The following is a 21,855-nucleotide window of genomic DNA, read 5'->3' on the forward strand; positions in this document are numbered from 1 at the left end:
ATTTCCTCAACTCCTTTGTCGCTTGTGAATAAGTTAGAAACAATGTATTGACGAGGAGCTAACAAGTCACATTGTTTCATCCAAAAGAGTCAGGACTCAATTTGGACACTGGCCAGTTCATTTATTCACACTCCAAGGAACAAAGCATGAGGTGACATACATTGCATTTCATCAATCTTGTACATGAATTCCAAATCTATGAGAACTTCACAAAGTTACTCATGACAGACTCACAACTTAGTACTTCACCAATAGGCCTTGTTCGGAATCACATAGTGACTCCGAACTTTGACTTTCTCAAATGAGAATACTAAGGTGTGAAATGGCATGTCTCATTTCAGGATTAAGGTAAGCATGATGCAATTCATACATAGTGACTTCGAGACATAAGAGGTTAAATGGTTTGTTCTTATCTTGTCTCTAGAAGTGCACTGGTCAATTCAGTACCTTCGGAAGATACCTAGAAGAACTATAGAGTCTCCAACTCTCAATGCCTCATAACCAGACATCATAGATTCTTCTAACAATCATACTGAGGTCAATAGTCCTTTGACCCTAAGATTGCGAATATAACGTTTTAAGCAAACTACGAAGAGTTTGTTCATGCAAATCTACATTTGTCTCTTCGTAAGTTGTTAAGTTTGTTTATGGACTAAAAGACTAAGGTTTTATCATAAAGCTTCAAACAAAGAAAGAATGAATGAACGTTTCAACTTTATTAATGAATAGATACGCAATTACAAGCAAGAGTCTTCATGAGACTTTATTACATCAAATGTACAAAATAAAGACTACAACTCTTCTTGTGGGCACCATTGACAACACTTTGATCCTTAGATTGAAAATATATTGCTTTAAGCAAACCATGAAGAGTTTGTTCATGCAAATCTACATTTGTCTCTTCATATGTTGTTAGGTTTGTTTAACGACTAAAGACTATAGATTATGATAAAGCTTGAAACAGACAATGAAGAATGAATGAATGTTTCAACTTTTATTAATTAATCAGCAATTACAAGCAAGAGTCTCCGTGAAAGTATATTACATCAAATGTACATAAATAGACACTACTACTCTTCTTGTGGGCACCATTGACAACAAACTCCCACTTGACTCAAATAAGATGTGAGTAGTCCTTCATGCCTAATCCCTCGCGATGCTGGTTGAAGACCTTGTTTGCTAGGACCTTGGTGAATGGATCTGCCAGTTTGTACACCGTTGAGATTTTCTTCACCTCCACGTCTCCGCGCTGCAGGATCTCTCGAATCAAATGGTATTTTCTCTCAATATGTTTAGAGCACTTATGGATTCGAGGTTCCTTTGAGTTAGCGACAGCCCCACTCTTATCACATTAGAGGGTCATGGGTTCGTCTATGTTTGGAACGACTTCGAAATACTTAAGGAATTTTCTAAGCCATACAGCCTCTGTGGATGCTTCACAAGCAGCCACATATTCTGCTTCCATTGTGGAGTTAGCAATGCAAGATTTCTTAATACTCCTCCACACAACAGCTCCACCATTAAGGATGAACACAGATCCCAAAGTAGAGTCACTATACCCCGTCATAGTCAGGACAATACCTGAATATGTAAGCATCAAGTTCCTTGTTCTTCGAAGATACTTAAGAACATGCTTAATAGCAATCCAGTGCTCGGGTCCATGGATGGATTGAAAACGGCTAACTACGCCACCTACGAAGTAGATTTCAGGTCTAGTGCAAAGCATAGCATACATGAGAGTTCCTATGGCTGAGGCGTACAGAATTTTTCTCATGTCTTCAATCTCTTGTGCAGTCTTGGGAGACTGGTCCTTAGAGAGGGAGACTCCTTGCGTAAAGGGTGCTTGGCCCTTCTTGGAGTCTTGCATCGAGAAGCGATCCATCACCTTATCAATATAAGATGCTTGAGAGAGCGACAGAGGTCGGTTCTTCCGATCTTGAAAGATTTGGATTTCCAAAATGTACGCGGCTTCGCCTAGATCCTTCATAACAAATTGCTTTGCTAGCCAGACCTTAACCTCAAATAACTTACCCACATCATTACCTATGAGTAATATATCATCGACATATAGCACTAGAAACACAACCTTGCCTTTGTGTATTAACTTGTAAACACACGGCTCATCTATTGACTGCTTAAAACCGAATCTCTTCACAGTTTCATCGAATCTAATATTCCACGACTTAGATGCTTGGTTTAATCCATAAACGGACTTAAGCAACTCACAAACCTTGGTCTCTTGACTTTCTTCCATGAAACCGTCTGGTTGAGCCATATAAATGCGCTCGTCAAGATTGCCATTCAGGAAGGTAGTCTTGACATCTATTTCCCAAATCTCATAATCGAGAGCTGCAGCTATGGATAGAAGTATGCGGAAGGATTTAAGCATCGCGACTGGCGAGAAGGTTTCTTCATAGTCAATCCCTCCTTTTGGGTATAACCATTCGCCAATAGTCATCCTTTGAACGTCTCGACGTTCCCATCCGAACCCCTTTTCTTCTTGTATATTGTTGTCGCACAAAAATGAACAACTATTAAAAGCTTCGGGTGGTTTGACCCAAGGCCGGACCAAGTGGCCGCACCAGAGCCAAAGGTGTGAACTCAAAAGTCTCGAGCTGGGTTTTCTCCGATCAACCCGCCTCTCAGAAAAGAGAAGGGGTGATGAGGAGGAGTGACCGTGACTTTCTGGTGTAGGCTGCATACGTACCCATTTGTTGGATCAGGTCAGAACGTAGTTCAGGACATATGTAACGCAGTGCGAGGCGTGGAGCCTGGGGTGTGTTTTTCGGCCACGTCTCAGAACTTCGGAAATCGCGGACACATCTAGTGTGCTAGACGCGTAGGGGATTTTCAGTGGAAAAACCAAGAAGCGTGCCTAGGCACTAGGTTCGGCGTTCGATCAAAGGGAGCGATGACCGGGAGTCCCCGAGAGTACTTCAGAACCTCTGAGAATGAGAGAAACTCATAGAAAGCACTTCAGGCAAGAGATGGTATCAAGAGAAGCAAAGGAGAGCGAGAATTCGAGCGTATCGATAGCAATGAATAGAATCCACCCCCATCAATGAGAGGGGGTATTTATAGTAGTTGTGGGCCTTAGGAGGCTCATTTTCCCGTCCATGTGGGACTGGGGGTGCGCGCCCCGCCAAGAGGAGGCACGGCGCGCAGTCTGCGTGGCGCGCGACGTATGGTACGCGTACGTGCGGCGCGCGGGATGCATCGCGCTGCGTGCGGCGTGCTGGGTGCGGTGCGCGCCTGACTTACTTTTCTTGGGCCTTTGCCGCATTTGTTTTATTTGGCCCGGTGGGCCATCTGAGCTTCGGATATCATGCTTGTCGCGTGAAATATGAAAGTCTCCACTCGTGGAGGGCGACTCAACTCGAGAAGCGAGGCTCGACTCGAGGAGAATGACCCGAGGCTCGACCCGAGGAGAATGACTCGAGGCTCGACCCGAGGAGCGAGGCTCGACTCGAGGAGAACGACTCGACTCGAAGAGAACGACTCGACTCGAAGAGAACGACTTGACTCGAGGAGAGAGGCTCGACTCAAGGACAATGACTCAACTCGAGGAGCGAAGCTAGACTCGAAGACCTAAAAGTTTTGGCACCAGAGCTTGCTAGCGACTCGTGACAGAAGGCTTGCCCCACTTCAGAACCTTCGACTTGACCATCGGCCCTTTGAGCGGCACGTCTTCTCGGCGCTCCGGGTTTTCCGAAAACGACTGACAACATTAGCCCCCCAAGTTCGTCAGTCGGGAGGCTCCTGGCAATGAACTTTAAGTCCTTTCAGTCGAGTGTTTGAGGAAATTCATTTCAAAGTCCTCACCGTCACCCTTTTTTGGGGCGACCGCACGGCGCGGCGTGCGAGTCGTGCGGCACGTGCCTCGCGCGCGGGGACGACGCGTTTGCACGAGGAATTTGACTTTTGGGGGTCTTTTCGTCCTTTTTCCATCTTGTGGGAGTAGGATTTAGACTCCTACCCCCAGGGGTTTATAAATAGTGGCCTCCCTTCTCTTATTCTCCCACTTTATTTTTTCTCTCTTTCTCTATACTTTTCCTCTCTCACTACACTTTTGCATTATGGATATTCCCTCCTCCCCCTTCTCAACTGACGATCCCGAGATTGATTTCTCTCTCTTGTTTCAGGACTCTGAGCATGTAGAGGACTGTTGTCGCTCGTTTTCAGACAACTATTTAGGAGCCCAAAGTGGTTAGACCCCAGGCCAGACCAAGTGGTCTCACTCCGGCTCGAGCGTGTCGGACTTGGTATCCCAAGTCGTCCCTTAGCTATGAATGTCCCTAGAGTTCGTCCAAGTACTTGAAAAGGAAGAAAGAACAGGTGAACTAGGAAGGGAAAACAGAGGGGGTGCCTCTGTTTACCTCTCCGACGCTCAACATTAGTAGGATTGAGGTGGAGTATAGAGGTTTTAGAGGTGGTGAGAGGCCAAAGATGAGCGAAATGAGTGAAGTGCGAGTTCGACAGCGTTTTGGGACTCAAAATTGGATTACCTTTAGGAGAGGGCGGACCTCTCTATTTATAGGCGACCAAGGGGTCATTGAGGCACCCCTTGGCCGAGAAGGATTTTGGGCCGGCCAATGGCCGAGGCAAACCTTGGCCGGCTGAGAGGCTGCCGGCCTGGAGCTGGTCGGACGGGAGTTGGCCGGCCGGGAGTCGGCCGGACGGGACATGGCCAGAAGGGAGTCGGCCGGACGGGATTTGGCCGGGGATAAGGGCCGGCCAATGGCCGGGGATATTCAGGCCGGCCAATGGCCGGGAATAAGGGTTGGCCAATGGCCGGCGATAAGGGCTGGCCGATGGCCGGGGATATTCGGGCCGGCCGATGCCCGGGGATAAGGGGGATATTAGGGTCGGCCAATGGCCGGGGATAACCTTTGGGCCGGCCAATGGCCGGGGCTAGCCTTGGCTGCCCGGGAGGCTGCCGGTCGGGGGTTGAATGGGCGGGCTTTGGCCGGCCGGGAGCTGGCCGGACGAGCCTTGGCCGGCCGGGAGCTTGCCGGACGGGACCTAACCGGCCGAGAGCTGGTCGGACAGATCTTGGCCAGCCGGGATTCGGCCGTACGGGCCTTGGCCGGCCGGACGGGATTTGGCCGGCCGAGAGGCTACCGGCCGGGGGCTGGCCGGCCAGGAGTCGGCCGGACGGGCCTTGGCCGGCCGGTCGGGATTTGGCTAGCCGAGAGTCGGCGTTGTGACTTTGCCCTTGTCAACCGTTGATGGGCTGACAACATTAGCCCCCCGAGTTTCCGGTCGAGCGTGGTCGAGTGGGAACTCGAGAATCACGTTGACGCGTGGACTTCAGACGAACACTCACGAGTTCGCGAGTGCGTCGCAAAAAGGCTTTTAACGCATTGCGAAGGGTGGCTTTGGTGCGTCACGAGGGACGACTTCCGTGCGTCACGAGGGATGGCTTTTATGCGTCGCGAGGGACGGCTTCTGTGCGTCACGAGGGACGGCTTTGAGGTGTCGCGAGGGACGGCTTTGATGCGTCGCGAGGGACGGCTTTGATGCGTCGCAAGGGACGGCGTCACGAGGGACGACTTCCGTGCGTCGCGAGGGATGGCTTTTGTGCGTCGCGATGGACGGCTTCTGTGCGTCGCTAGGGACGGCTCTAAGGCGTCGCGAGGGACGGCTTTGATGCGTTGCGAGGGACGGCTTTGATGTGTCGCGAGGGACGGCTTTGGTGCATCACGAGGGGTGGCTTTGGTGCGTCACGAGGGACGACTTCCGTGCGTCGCGGGGGACGGCCTCCGTGCGTCGCGGGGGATGGCTTTTGTCCGTCACGAGGGACGGCTTTTGAGTGTCACGAGGGACGGCTTTTGTTTTGCGTGTCTTATGTTCTCGACATACTATCGTATTCGATTCGCATGGTTTTGTTGGTGCGCGTCTTATTTTCTTTGATTTGCCGACGAAGGAGCAATCGATTTCCACGTCTTGGCGGTGCGTGGCTTATTTTCCCGATTTACCAATGAAGGCGTAATCGATTAGCACGTCTTATCGGTGCGTGGCTTATTTTCTCGACCTACCAATGAAGGCGTGATCGATTCGCGCGAATTGATTGTGCGTGGCTTATTTTCTCGACCTACCAATGAAGGCGTGATCGATTTGCACGGCTTTATTGTGCGTGGCTTATTTTCTCGACCTACCAATGAAGGCGTGATCGATTTGCACGGCTTTGTTGTGCGTGGCTTATTTTCTCGACCTAGCAATGAAGGCGTGATCGATTTGCACGGCTTTATTGTGAGTGGCTTATTTTCTCGACCTACCAATGAAGGAGTGATCGATTTGCACGGCTTTGTTGTGCGTGGCTTATTTTCTCGACCTACCAATGAAGGCGTGATCGATTTGATGGCTTTATTATGCATGGCTTATTTTCTCGACCTACCAATGAAGGCGTGATCGATTTGCACGGCTTGGGCCTCGGGGGGCCTTGGTGTCATGTTGGTGTGAACGGGTTTTCCGTGGACGCTGGCTATACCAGTTACGTCCGGCGGGCGCAGGCCTTTGAAACCCATTTGTAACTCGCTGCCTATTGGCGCACGAGCTGGGTGGCGAGCGTGGTGCCGTACCACCTCATCAGCGTGGCACCCTTGGGTGCGCGTGTCATGTGATAGGCGGGGTTAGATGTAGACTTGATCCCCCGGCGAGTGTGGCACCTTAGTGCACTGGTCGCGTTTTCAGGTTGAGTCTCTTGGGTCAGGTCTTGTGCCCTTGTGAATGCGACGACATGGCACGCGCGTCACGTTTGGGGACTCGATTGGCCCATTCTTTCCCTCGCGAGAGCATCGTGGGGTGAATTTTGGTGCGCCGTTAGGGGCGACTTAAACACGTCGTTAGGGACGGTTTTTGTATTGCTTGAATGAGAGCACGCTGGTTTGTCATCGAGGCTTATGAGTCTATCGGTTATTGATGAGTCAAGCAGTCGTGCATGTCTATCATGAGGACTTTCAAGTCGAGACTTGCGAAATAGACCCGACCCGAGGAGCTACGCGTGAGGTCGACTCGAGGGCTGGTCATGTGTAGACACGAGGACTTATCAATTGACTCGCGGACTCGGGACTCAGCTCGAGGAGTGATGTAGAGTCGGCACGAGGAGTAGTTAGTCGACTCGTGGACTCGGTACTTGCCTCGAGGAGTGAACTCAACTCGAGGAATCATGTAGAGTCGACACGATGAGTGGTTAGTCGACTCGTGGACTCGGTACTTGAATCGAGGAGTGAACTCAACTCGAGGAGCGAGCTCAACTCGAGGAATGAACTCAACTCGAGGAGCGAGCTCAACTCGAGGAGTCATGTGGAGTCGGCACGAGGAGTAGTTCGTCGACTCGTGGACTAGGTATTCGACTCGAGGAGCGAACTCAACTCGAGGAGCGAACTCAACTCGAGGAGCGAGCTCAACTCGAGGAGTCATGTGGAGTCGGCACGAGGAGTAGTTAGTCGACTCGTGGACTCGGTACTCGACTCGAGGAGCGAGCTCAACTCGAGGAGTCATGTGGAGTCGGCACAAGGAGTAACTAGTCGACTCGTGGACTCGGTACTTGAATCGAGGAGTGAACTCAACTCGAGGAGTGAACTCAACTCGAGGAGCGAGCTCAACTCGAGGAATGAACTCAACTCGAGGAGCGAGCTCAACTCGAGGAGTCATGTGGAGTCGGCACGAGGAGTAGTTCGTCGACTCGTGGACTCGGTATTCGACTCGAGGAGCGAACTCAACTCGAGGAGTGAACTCAACTCGAGGAGCGAGCTCAACTCGAGGAGTCATGTGGAGTCGGCACGAGGAGTAGTTAGTCAACTCGTAGACTCGGTACTCGACTCGAGGAGCGAACTCAACTCGAGGAGTGAACTCAACTCGAGGAGCGAGCTCAACTCGAGGAGTCATGTGGAGTCGGCACAAGGAGTAACTAGTCGACTCGTGGACTCGGTACTCGACTCGAGGAGTGAACTCAACTCGAGGAGTTACGTGTAGAGTCGGCACGAGGACTCATCGGTCGACTCGTGGACTCGGTATTCGACTTGAGGAGCGAACTCAACTTGAGGAGTGAACTCAACTCGAGGAGCGAGCTCAATTCGAGGAGTCATGTGGAGTCGGCATGAGGCGTAGTTCGTCGACTGGTGGACTCGGTACTCGACTCGAGGAGTGAACTCAACTCGAGGAATAAACTCAACTCGAGGAGCGAGCTCAACTCGAGGAGTCATGTGTAGATTGTCTCTCTTTGGGACTCCGGCCTAACCATCAGCCCCTTGAGACTTTGTTATACTTTTATTTTTTGAGTTGTTGAGTTGTTTTGATTGAGTATTGCTCCCTGTTAGCCCCCCGAATTTCTTGCGTTTCTGAGATGAAAAGCAGGAAATTCTCGTGTAGGGGATATACAATAATATGTCACCATGTGTAGAATAACTCTTTATTGCGATAAGGAGGTCGTTACAGGTTGCCATGGCACTTGGCCTTCTTTGAAAAAAGAAAATTATATGTTTGAAATAAAGTGAGCACAAAGTCGAGCGAGTTCGGGCGTGAGTTTAGTGGCGAAAGCTGCGTCAATCGTGGCTGCGAACGGCGGGGGCTTGTTCTTTAGTAGGTGTTTCCTCCCTCTTGACGAGTCGGGCGCTCAGCCAGGGTTGTCACCTCGCTAGCCGATGCGACGAATTCCTTGAGGTCCCCACCTCGAATCAGGGAATCAATTCGCTTCCTAAGTTGGTAGCATTCAGTTGTTGCGTGCCCGTGGTCATGGTGATATTCGCACTGTTTGCTCTTGTCTCGCGTTGCGGGGTCCTTCATCAATGGAGGTGGGGATCCCAGCTTCTCTCTGTGTAAGCTCAGGATCCTGTCGGGTGTTGCATTGAGAGGGACGAAGGATTGCTTCGGGGCCGGAGAAGGATGGTCATTAGGGACTTGACCATTTCTACGCCTCTTCCTTTGCGAGCCAGGGCCGGTGGCCGGTGCTATGAGTGTGGAGGCGCGCTTTTTGTTGGATGCGCGGTTAGCAACGTTGGGTGATTGGTGTCCCAAGGCAGCCTCTCTCACGGTCTCACTCCGGGCGTTGAGTTTCTCTCTCAAGTCGCATCCATGAGATTCCCTTCGGGAGTTGAGATGGTCTCTCAAGTCTCCATTGGCCGTCCCTATCACCCTTGGCAAGGATATGTCGTTCAAGCGGTGTCCTTGATGGGTGCCACGACCTTCGGTGTCGTCGCCCATCCGGGGGTTTTGGACGCAAATGGTGAGCTCGGAGCATCCCTTTCGGGACCTTGAGATTGAGCGTCGTCGGGTATTGTGCGATCTTTGACGCCTCGATGTGGTCTCTCGAGGGTGTCCCCTCGAGGGCGCATGTGCCCGCTCACTTTCGTGAGTAGCGTGGTCGAGGTTGGTCTCGTTGGTTCTTGGCTTCGCCACGTAGTCGGGGTGTTTCTTGTCATGGTTGACATGGTCCTCGATGCGGTAGCCGAGGAGGTCGGCAATGAGCGCGCCATCGACGCCGGGGCGGTGTAGGAGCTCGGCAACCCCTCGAGCCGTGTCCTCTCGGAGCGTGGCCTCGGGGTCATTTGCCGAGTCTTGGGGCTGGGTCTCGTTGTCACGAGGTTGCCCTCCTACACGATGTGCTAGGCTTCTGAGGCCGTACCTTGAGGTAGTCGCTCGGGTGCCCACGGAGGTGACGGGAACTTGACTCATCTCTCGAGAGTCGCCAAGGTCGGGAGGTCCCCTCCTTCTAGCGTCAAAATGTTGTCGCTCATTTTCGGACAACTATTTGGGAGCCCAAAGTGGTTAGACCCAAGGCCAGACCAAGTGGTCTCACTCCGGCTCGAGCGTGTCGGACTTGGTATCCCAATTCGTCCCTTAGCAATGAATGTCCCTTGAGTTCGTCCAAGTACCTGAAAAGGAAGAAAGAACAGGTGAACTAGGAAGGGAAAACAGAGGGGGTGCCTCTGGTTACCTCTCCGACGCTCAACATTAGTAGGATTGAGGTGGAGTATAGAGGTTTTAGAGGTGGTGAGAGGCCAAAGATGAGCGAAACGAGTGAAGTACGAGTTCGACAGCGTTTTGGGACTCAAAATTGGATTACCTTTGGGAGAGGGCTGACCTCTCTATTTATAGGCAACCAAGGGGTCATTGAGGCACCCCTTGGCCGAGAAGGATTTTGGGTCGGCCAATGGCCGAGGCAAACCTTGGCCGGCCGGGAGGTTGCCGGCCGGGAGTCGGCCGGACGGGACTTGGCCGGAAGGGAGTCGGCCGGACGGGATTTGGCCGGGGATAAGGGCCGGCCAATGGCCGGGGATAAGGGTCGGGGATAATGGCTGGCCTATGGCCGGGGATAAGGGCCGGCTAATGGCCGGGGATATTCAGGCCGGCCAATGGCCGGGGATAATGGCAGGCCAATGGCCGGGGATAATGGCCAGGGATAATGGCCGGGGATATTCGGGCCGGCCAATGGCCGGGGATAAGGGCCGCCTGATGGCCGGGGATAAGGGCCGCCCGATGGCCGGGGATAAGGGCCGCCCGATGGCCGGGGATAAGGGCCGCCTGATCACCGGGGATATTAGGGCCGGCTAATGGCCGGGGCAAGCCTTGGCCGACCGGGAGGCTGCCGGCCGGGGGTTGTTCGGGCGGGCTTTGGCCGGAGGAGCCTTGGCCGGCCGGGACCTGGCCGGACGAGTCTTGGCCGGCCGGGAGCTAGCCGAACGGGACCTAACCGGCCGGAAGCTGGCCGGACAGGTCTTGGCCGGCCGGGATTCGGCCGGACGGGCCTTGGCCGGCCAGACGGGATTTGGCCGGCCGGAAGGCTTCCGGCCGGGGGCTGGCCGGCCGGGAGTCGGCGTTGTGACTTTGCCCTTGTCGACCATTGATGGGCCGACAACAAGGACGACCTCTTCTCGAGACTAGGGGAGGTTCCCTTGCACGTGGAGAAGGATCCAAGTGGAGTGGAGCAGTTGTTTGAAGAATACGAGTTGGGTGCGACTGCGCCCGCTCCTCGACGTCGAGAGGAGTGCGCGTCGACTGGGCATAGCGCAGACGAGAGTGCTGGTCAACCTGCGTCCGAGGAAGCTGTGCCTCACCTCGTGATCAACTCGGCGAGAGGGCGCACGACGTGTCCCGGTCTTACGTGCCAAAGTCCGACTTGGACGTTCATGGCGGGCCGGGAGAAGTTGTTAGCGTGGCCACGATGACCCTGCTAGAATCGGTTTTCGACGAGATTAAATGCGTGGACGAATTTGGGCCAGAGTCTGAAGATCCCGGAGGTGACTCTGAGACGTGCCTGGGAGCAAAAGGTCCCGCAACGGAGCGTACCGAAGGGTCACCGCGACTGCCGCGGCTGTTTTGGAGACGAAGGTACTCCCTTGGAGCCAGGTGGTGCTCGGTCCGACGCCTCTGATGCGGAAAAGATGGTGTAGGCGAGTTCTCTCGCTAGGATGGAGTGGTATCCCGTGTTGTCGGTCGTTTTCGGAAAATCCGAGACGCAGAGGAGGCACGTCGTTCAAAGGGCCGATGGTCAGGCCTGAGGTCCTCAAAAGCGGCAAGCCTTCAAATCCTCGCCCCAAACTCTTGACTCCTTGAGTCGAGCGGAGTCCCTTGAGTCGAGACTTGAGTCGGTTCCTCGAGTCGAGCCTCGCTCCTCGAGTTGAGCCTTGAATCACTCTCCTCGAGTCGAGCTTCGCTCCTTGAGTTGAGCCTCGAATCGGTCTCCTCGAGTCGAGCATCGATTCGAGTCTTATCCGTCGAACGAACATTTGTCATAGACCCAAAATACCAAGCCCACAATAGCTCAACGGGCACGGAAGCGAGACGATCGCAAAGAGCCCGTGAAGAAGAAGTCCAGCGCGCCCCGCGCCGGCAGGGTCGCGCCGCGCATTGGGCAGCGCTGCCCGCGCGCCGCGGGTTGCGCGCCGCGCCCGGCCAAGGCCGCGCCGCGCATCGAGCAGCGCAGACCGTGCGCCGCGGGTTGAGCGCCGCGCGCCGCGCCCTGTGCGCTGCCACTACTTGTGCGCCCCCTCTTGAAAAGGGGCGCGTTCCTAGTCCCACATGGATGCCAAAGGACCCCCTTAGGGTCCTCAAACACCTATATAAACCCCCTCCTACTGAGGGGAAAGGCATCCCTTCATCTCCTATCGACACGCTCGATTTCTTACTCTTCGCTGCTTCTCTGGATGCCATATTTGGCCTGAAGCAGTCTCTCTTCTCTCTCCCACGTTCTCAGAGGTTCCGAAGCACTCACGGGGACTTCCCGGACGTCGCTCCCTCTGACCGAACGTTCTCCGGTGCTCAAGCACGCCCCTAGGGTTCTCGACTAGAGTTCCCCTCGCGCGTCTAACACGCTAGACGCGTACGCGATCTCCGAGGTTCTGAGACGCTGCTGAGGACTCATCGCGCCCCGTCTCCTTCATCGAGCACGCCTCTCCGCCAAGGTTCTACGCCTCATACTGCGTCTTTCACGCTTGAACTACGTTCTGACCTGATCCCACGCACGGGTACGTAGGCAGCCGACAACCAAGGCACGGTCACTCCTCCTCCTCACCCCCTACCTCTCCCGAGAGGCGGGTTGATCGGAGAAAACCCTAGCTCGAGACTATCGAGTTCACACTCTTGGCCCGGGTGCGATCACTTGGTCCGGCCTTGGATCGAACCGCCCGAGGTTTTCAATAGTTGTTCATTTTCGTGCATGCCTGTCAGATGAGCCCGGCGTTTTATCGCGTGGTGGCGATGTGTCACATGGAGTGGCATTGCCAGACTGAGCGGGCGATGACCGTGAGTGACTTCCGTAATCTTGTCGCGGTCTTCCGTGCGTCCGGGCAACCGAGTTTCTTCGTGGCCCACGATCGGCGGAACACCAAGCAGATCATGGACTTGGAGAAGCACAACCGGAGAGCATGGGTATGGGTCTCATTCGAGGCCTTTGGAGATGCGCCACTCCGGTTCGGTCCCTTGACCACTTCTTTGTTGATGCGGGAGCCGACGACCTCGAGTTTGTGAAGGAGATTCGGGGAATGTCGGAAGCTCGCAAAGCTGGGGAGCGATTTCACTCTCCTGAGCTGATGGTGTCTACTGGGTGGTTCTCGCCTTTTCCTCTCGGCCATGACGATAGTCAGCAGGCGGAGCGTACCCCTAGCGCTGTGTCGTCTCCCTCGAGCAGTGGCCTTCCAGGTACTGTTGGCGTTTGCTAGTTTTAGTCTTTTTTCAGCTAGAGTTTTGAGTTTGTTGTTTTTGTAGCTTCCTTGGCTAGGGAGAGGGCTCGGGCGCGCCTGGAAAAATCTTCTCGAGACCCAAAGTCGTTGGCGGCAATCTGTTCCCGGATCGCGGTGTGGAACGGCCGGAAGAAGTCCGACGTTGGTTATTCGGCGGAGAGTGGTTACCGCGCTTCCTTGAGCCGACCCTCTTCCTCAGCTCTTCCGGACACGTCCTCGGATTTGAAGCGCGCGAACTCGATGATCGAGGTGGAGGCTGTGGAGGTCAGAGGGGAATGTTCCCAGGGGCTTGCGCAATCTTCGATGAAGATGTGGAAGGGCATCGTGGCCAGCAGCGATGTGGAGTTCTTTTGTAATGGCGTCTCCGACACATAGAGAGTAAGCTCCCTCTGTTTTATCCTTTCGGTTGGTTTTGCTAGGATCTCGTTTTTGTTGATTTGTCTTTTCGCCCTCTCAGGTGCTGGCACGTACGACCCGAGGCGAGAAGATTCTTCACGACCTCATTCGACGCATGGCATCGCCCAGGAAGAGCTTGCTGAACCGAAATCTCAGCTGGCCCGTGCCGAGCGAGGTTCTCACTCAAAGGCAGAGTTTGCGAGTCTCCGCGAGCAGCTCCAAGAGGCTGGTATAGAGTTGGGGGTTACCCGAGGCAAGTGCGATCGTGCTCAGTCTGCCGTGGTGAAAATGGCTGAGGAGCTAACGACCGAAGGTCAAGCTCTCGAAGTGGCGACTCGATCGGCGGAAGTTTTCCGGAGTGAGGTGCGGGACCTTCGGCGTCAGCTGGAGTCGCGTCTAGAAGAAATAGGCATTCTTCAAGGCCAGCTTTCATCGAGTGAAGCTGCCCGTGTTCGAGCGGAGCATGAGCGTGACTCCTTGGCGGAGGAAGTGGCTCGGGTCACCGCGGAGAAGGCTGCGGCGGGACAGCTCGCGTCCGACCTTCAAGCAACTTCGACGTCGGGGTCGAAGAGGCGAGGCACGCGGCGGCGGTGGAGTGTCGGGATGCTACAGCTATCGAGAATATTTCTCGGGGGGTCACCTTCTACTTCTTTGACTCGCTGTTCCCATCGCTCGATGGCGTTGAACCCTTTGGGGACGATCCCGCGGAGTGAAAATAATTTTTATTTATTTACTTTTTCCGCGCAAGTGTTTAGCGCATGCTTTCTTTTAGGCTTTTCTTTTCAGCGCACTTGTTTTAGCGCTCGTTTTCTAGGGTTTTCGAGACAGTTGCCCTCTTTTTTATGAAACGTTATTTCCCTTTATGAACGTGTTTGCTCATTTTTGGTTACGGCATGTTTAGGTAAACACGCGTTTTATACCAATGGTCTTGCCAGTTCTTTTGTCTCAGCAGGGTCTCGCTTCAGACGCACCTTTGAATTGTTTGCGTTCTGCTAGCGTTTCAATTGCGAGTTAGGCATGCCATGTAGGCATCTTAGTTGTTCACGTCTCGAGAGACGACTTGGTTGCGCCACAGAGGCGTATTACGTGCGCCCTGTAGGCGTCTTAGTTGCGCCATGTAGGCGTCTTAGGTGTGTCTCAAGGGACGACTTGGTTGCGCCATGTAGGCGTCTTACGTGCGCCATGTAGGCGTCTTAGTTGCGCCATGTAGGCGTCTTAGGTGCGCCATGTAGGCATCTTAGGTGCGTCTCAAGGGACGACTTAGTGGCGCCATGTAGGCGTCTTAGGTGTGGCATGTAGGCGTCTTAGGTGCGTCTCGAGGGACGACTTGGTTGCTCCATGTAAGCGTCTTAGTTGCGCCATGTAGGCGTCTTAGTTGCGCCATGTAGGCGTCTTAGGTGCGTCTCGAGGGACGACTTGGTTGCGCCATGTAGGCCTCTTACGTGCGCCATGTAGGCGTCTTAGTTGCTCCATGTAGGCATCTTAGGTGCGCCATGTAGGCGTCTTTGGTGCGCCATGTAGGCATCTTAGGTGCGTCTCGAGGGAGGACTTGGTTGTGCCATGTAGGCGTCTTAGTTGCGCCATGTAGGCATCTTAGGTGCGTCTCAAGGGACGACTTAGTTACGCCATGTAGGCGTCTTAGGTGCGCCATGTAGGCGTCTTAGGTGCGTCTCGAGGGACGACTTGGTTGCACCATGTAGGCATCTTAGTTGCGCCATGTAGGCGTCTTAGGTGCGTCTCAAGGGACGACTTGGTTGCGCCATGTAGGCGTCTTACGTGCGCCATATAGGCGTCTTAGTTGCGCCATGTGGGCGTCTTAGGTGCGCCATGTAGGCATCTTAGGTGCGCTATGTAGGCGTCTTAGTATCCTCGTTCCCGTTTGTGTTCGGGCTGAGACTTAAAATTTTTGGTGGAGCGTGTTTTCTTGAGGGTTTCCTTACAGTTACTAGCCCCCCGAGTTTTTGGGTTATAAACTTTGCTTTTGATAACCGGAAAACTTGTGTATAAATGGATCTTGGAAAGGAAATTTTGAACTTTATTATGCTTGCGAAAAAAGTTGAAATCTTAAAACATTGGCTCGTAGGCCTTATTGAAGTAAAAAAAAAAAGTAAAACGGGGAGGTTGCTAGCTACTGGTAGTACTGCCTCAAGTGTTCTGCATTCCACGGGTGGCGGATCGGAGTTCCGTCCGTGTGTTCGATAAAGTATGTCCCGTCGTGAATGACTTTGCTGACTCAATAGGGGCCTTGCCAGTTCGGGCCCAGGACGTCGGCGCCTTGCACTTGTGTATTCTGAAACACTCGTCTGAGTACGAGGCTTTCGACGGCAAAGGTTCGCCTTTTGATCTTGGAGTTGTAGTATTTTTCAACCTTGCGTTTCTGTGCAGCGAGGCGGTTGAACACTTCTGACCTCTTTTCATCGATCAAATCCAACTCAAGGCGCATTGCTTCATCGTTGTTTGCCTCGTCGAATGTATCGACTCGGAATGTGGGGATCTCGGTCTCGATCAGAACCACGGCTTCAATTTGTCGCAGTTTTGGTTGCGAGTCTTCACTGCGGGTTGCGGTTGCCGTTCCAGCCCGTCGTCCAGTAGCTCCTCGCGCGATTGGGGGTGCATGCCTGTCAGATGAGCCCGGCGTTTTATTGCATGGTGGCGATGTGTCACATGGAGTGGCATTGCCAGACTGAGCGGGCGATGACCGTGAGTGACTTCCGTAATCTTGTTGCGGTCTTCCGTGCGTCCGGGCAACCGAGTTTCTTCGTGGCCCACGATCGGCGGAACACCAAGCAGATCATGGACTTGGAGAAGCACAACCGGAGATCATGGGTATGGGTCTCATTCGAGGCCTTTGGAGATGCGCCACTCCGGTTCAGTCCCTTGACTGACTTCTTTGTTGATGCGGGAGCCGACGACCTCGAGTTTGTGAAGGAGATTCGGGGAATGTCGGAAGCTCGCAAAGCTGGGGAGCGATTTCACTCTCCTGAGCTGATGGCGTCTACTAGGTGGTTCTCGCCTTTTCCTCTCGGCCATGACGATAGTCAGCAGGCGGAGCGTACCCCTAGCGTTGTGTCGTCTCCCTCGAGCAGTGGCCTTCCAGGTACTGTTGGCGTTTGCTAGTTTTAGTCTTTTTACAGCTAGAGTTTTGAGTTTGTTGTTTTTGTAGCTTCCTTGGCTAGGGCGAGGGCGAGGGCGCGCCTGGAAAAATCTTCTCGAGACCCAAAGTCGTTGGCGGCAATCCGTTCCCGGATCGCGGTGTGGAACGGCCGGGAGAAGTCCGACGTTGGTTATTCGGCGGAGAGTGGTTACCGCGCTTCCTTGAGCCGACCCTCTTCCTCAGCTCTTCCGGACACGTCCTCGGATTTGAAGCGCGCGAACTCGATGATCGAGGTGGAGGCTGTGGAGATCAGAGGGGAATGTTCCCAGGGGCTTGCGCAATCTTCGATGAAGATGTGGAAGGGCATCGTGGCCAGCAGCGATGTGGAGTTCTTTTGTAATGGCGTCTCCGACACATAGAGAGTAAGCTCCCTCTGTTTTATCCTTTCGGTTGGTTTTGCTAGGATCTCGTTTTTGTTGATTTGTCTTTTCGCCCTCTCAGGTGCTGGCACGTACGACCCGAGGCGAGATGATTCTTCACGACCTCATTCGACGCATGGCCTCGCCCAAGATGAGCTTGCTGAACCGAAATCTCAGCTGGCCCGTGCCGAGCGAAGTTCTCACTCAAAGGCAGAGTTTTCGAGTCTCTGCGAACAACTTCAAGAGGATCGTGTGGAACTGGGAGTCACCCAAGGCAAGGGTAACCGTGCTTAGTCAGCAGTGGCAAAAATGGCCGAGGAGTTAACGATGGAACGTCAAGCTCTCGAAGTGGCGATTCGATCGACGGAAGTCTTCCGGAGCTAGGTGCGGGATCTTCAACGCTAGTTGGAATCGCGTATAGAAGAAGCGGCCATTCTTCAGGGTCAGCTCTCATCGAGCGAGGCCACCCACATCCGGGCAGAGCGCGAGCGCGACTCTTTGGTGGAGGAAGTGGCTCGGGTCACCACGTAGAAGGTTGCGGCGGAACAGCTCGCGTCTGACTTACAAGACGACTTTGATGACGGGATCGAGGAGGTGAGGCACGCGGCGGCGGTGGAGTGTCGGGACGTTACCGCTACCGAGAATGTTTCTCGAGGGTTCACCTTCCACTTTTTCGACTCTTTGTTCCCACCGCTTGACGGGGTTGAACCCCTTGGTAACGATCTTGCTGAGTGAAATTTTTTATTTTTCTTTCCTTTTTTCGCGCAAGTGTTTAGCTCATCGCTTTCTTTTAGCAGTTTCCTTTTCAGCGCACATGTTTTAGCGCTTGCATTCTAGGATTTTTGGGGCAGTTGCCCTCTTTTTATGAAACAATACTTTCTTTTATGAACACGTTTGCTCATTTTTTGTCTCGTGTTCTTATCTTGAATGGCTATGGCATGTTTTGATGGACATGCATCTTTTGCCTGTGCTCTTGGCAGGTCTTTTGTCTTAGCAGGGTTTTGCCTCAGATACGCTGACCGTTTATAAGGTTTGCGTTTTGTGGGTGTTTCAACTGCGAATTGGTCACGTCATGTAGGCGTCTTACGTGCGCCATGTAGGCGTCTTTAGTGCGCCATGTAGACCTCTTAAGTGCGCCATGTAGGCGTATTAGGTGCGCCATGTAGGCGTCTGTGGTGCGTTGCAAAAGAGGACTTAGTTGCGCCATGTAGGCATTTTACGTGCGCCATGAAGGCGTCTTAGGTGCGTCACGAGGGACGACTTATTTGCGCCATGTAGGCATCTTACGTGCGCCATGTACATGTCTTACGTGCACCATGTAGGCATCTTACATGCGCCATGTAGGTACCTTAAATGCGTCACGAGGGATGACTTGGTTGCGCCATGTAGGCATCTTACGTGCACCATGTAGGCGTCTTAAGTGCACCATATAGGCGTCTTAGGTGCGTCATGTAGGCGTCTTAAGTGCGCCATGTAGGCGTCTTAGGTGCGCCATGTAGGTGCCTTTGGTGCGTCGCGGGGGACGACTTGGTTGTGCCATGTAGGCGTCTTATGTGCACCATGTAGGCGTCTTAGGTGTGTCACGAGGGATGACTTAGTTGCGCCATTTGTTGTCGCACGAAAATGAACAACGATTATATACCTCGGGCGGTTCGATCCAAGGCCGGACCAAGTGATCGCACCGGGGCCAAAAGTGTGAACTCAAAAGTCTCAAGCTAGGCTTTCCCCGATCAACCCACCTCTCGGAAGAGAGAAGGGGTGAGGAGGAGGAGTGACCATGCCTTTTGTGTCGACTGTCTACGTACCCGTGTATGGGATCAGGTCAGAACGTAGTTCAAGGCGTGTGAGGCGCGGAGCCTGTGAGAGAGGCGTGCTCGAAAAAAGAGATAGAGCGCGGAGGAGTCCTGCGACGTCTCAGAACTTTGGAGGCCGCGGGCGCGTCTAGCGTGTTAGACGCGTGAGAGATTCTCAGCGGAGAACCCTAAGTGCGTGCCTGGGCACTAGGGGGCGTTCGATCAGAGGGAGCGACGTCCGGGAGTTCCCAAGAGTGCTTTAGAACCTCTGAGAACGAGAGAGACTTGTAGGAATGCTTCAGGCCAAAGATGGTATCAAGAGAAGCAGATGAGAGCGAGAATTCGAGCGTATCGATAGGAATGAATGGGATTCTTTCCCCCTCAGTGAGAGGAGGTATTTATAGGTGTTTGAGGACCTTAGGAGGGTCCTTTGTCGCCCATGTGGGACTAGGGGCGCGTATTGTCAAGAGTCCTCGCGCAGCCTTCGCGCGGCGCACAAGGCGCGCCACGCAACACGAGGCGCGCGGCGCGACCCTAGCCCAGAGCGGCGCGCGCCTGGCTGCTTCTTCGCGGGCTTTCGCGGCCTTTGTTCTATGGGGCCCGTTGGGTCGTTTGGGCTTCGAATATTGCGCGTGCAACACAAAAATATCTATTCGACGAGTGTGGTTTGATTCGAGGAGCTCGACTCGAGGAGCGATGCTCAACCTGAGGAGACCGACCCGGGGGTCGACGCGAGAAGAATATCTCGTGGTTCCTTCCGAGGAACGAAACTCGATTCGAGTAGAACGACTCGACTCAAGGAGCAAAGCTCGACTTGAGGAACACAACTCGACTCGAGGAGCGAAGCTCGACTCGAAGGATCGAGACTCTCGGCGTGATGGTTTGCCGGTGACTCATGAGGGAAGGCGTGCCGCTCTTCAGGACCACCGGCCTGACCATCGGCCCTTTGATCGGCGTGTCTTCTTGGCGTTCCGGGTTTCCCGAAAATGACCGACAACATTAGCCCCCCAAGTTCGTCGCCCGGGAGGTTCTTGGTGATGAACTTTAAGTTCTTTCGGTTGGGTGTTTGAGGAAACTTCATTTCAAAGTCCCACCGTTACACACATTTTCTTTGAATTTTTTTTTTTTTGGTGGCCGCGCGACGCGGGTCCTAGACGGCGCGGTGCGCGATCCGTGCAGCGCGCCCCGTGCGCGGGGCTGACGCGTTTGCGCTGGGAAATTCGACTTTTTGGGCGTTTTTTCTTGTTTTTCCTCTTGTGGGAGTAGGATTTGGACTCCTACCTCCCCACAGAGTTCTATAAATAGAGGCCCCCTCCTCTCATTCTTCCACTTTATTTTTTTCTCTCTTTCTCTACACTTTTTTTCCCTTCTACACCCTTGCATTTTGGATATTCATTCCCCCTTCTCAACTGAGGGTCCCGAGATTGATTTCTCTCTCTTGTTTCAGGACTCTGAGCATGTAGAGGATGATTTCTTCGCGGGATTAGGGGAAGTTCCTTTGCACGTGGAGGAGAATCCAAGTGGAATGGAGCAGTGGCTCGAAGAGGGTGAGCTGGGCACGACTGCGCCCATTCCTCAGCCCCGGGAGGAGTGTGCGCCGGCTGGTCGCGGCACAGATGGGGGCGCCGATCTCCCTACGCCCGGGGAAATTGCGCCTCGCCTCGTGATCAACTTGGTTGGCGAGGGCGCACGTGACAAGCCTCATCCCAACGTATCAAAGTCCGACTTGGACGTTCAAGGCACGCCGGGGGAAGTTGTCGGCGCGGCTGCAATGACTCCGTTGGAATCGGTCCTCGATGAGATTGACTGCGTGGACGACTTTGGGCCTGAGTCAGAAGATCCAGGAGGCGACTCAGAGACATGTTCGGGGGCCGAGGGCCTCGCGTCGGGTGCCCCGAAGAGCCACTGGCGACTACCGCAGCCATAGCGGAGGGTGGGGGTCCTTCCTTGGAGCCAGGGGGTACTCAGCCCGAGACCCTTGACGTGGAAACAATCGTGTCGGCGAGGTCACTTGCCAGGACGGAGTGGTATCCCGAGGAAGGCTTTGCTACTCCCGAGGGCTTCGATTGTTTGGTGGTCGATGCTTCGAGCTCGCTCACCTACCGGACATTCATCGGTCTCAGGGAGGCATTCGCCATTCCGCCGTCCGTGGCGCTCCTCTGTCCCCTGCCGAACGACCGTCCTTTTTGTCCACGTCGTGGATTTGCCGCAGTTTCGGTCGCGAGTCTCAACTGTGGGTTGCGGTAGCCGTTCCAACCCATCGTTCAGTAGCTCCTCGCGTGATTCGGGGTGCATGCTTGTCAGATGAGCCCGACATTTTACCGCATAGTGGCAATGTGCCACATGGAGTGGCATTGCCAAACTGAGCGGGCGATGACCGTGAGCGACTTTCGCAACCTCGTCGCGGTCTTTCCTACGCCCAAGCAACCCAGTTTCTTCATGGCCCGCGATCGCCGAAACATTATGCTGATCACGGACTCGGAGAAGCACAACCGGAGAGTATGGGTGTGGGTTTCAATCAAGGCCTTCGGCGATGCACCACTCCGGTTCGGTCCTCTGACCTAGTTTTCTGCCGATGCAGGTGCCGATGATCTCGACTTCGTGAAGGAGATCCAAGGAATGTCGGAGGCTCGGAAGGATGTTGAGCGATTTCGTTCGCCTGAGCTGATGGCGTCTACCGGGTGGTTCTCGCCTTTTCCTCCTGGTCATGACGACAGCCAACGGGCGGAGAGTGTCCCCAGCGTCGTGTCGTCTCCTTCGAGCAGCGGTCTTCCAGGTATTCCGACGCTTGTTCTCTTTATTTTCGTTTTAGTCTAGAGATTTGACTTTATTGTTTTGTAGCTTCCTCGGCTAGGGCGAGGGCTCGGGCACGCCTAGCGAAGGCTTCCCGGGACCCGAAGTCGTTGGCGGCAATTCGTTCCCAGATTGCGGCACGAAACGTTCGGGATAAGTCCGATTCCGGTCATTTGGCG

The sequence above is a fragment of the Urtica dioica genome, chromosome 8, assembly GCF_054948205.1.
Source record: "Urtica dioica subsp. dioica isolate 48M chromosome 8, U.dioica_male_clone48M_v1_H2, whole genome shotgun sequence".
Taxonomy (NCBI): Eukaryota; Viridiplantae; Streptophyta; class Magnoliopsida; order Rosales; family Urticaceae; genus Urtica; species Urtica dioica.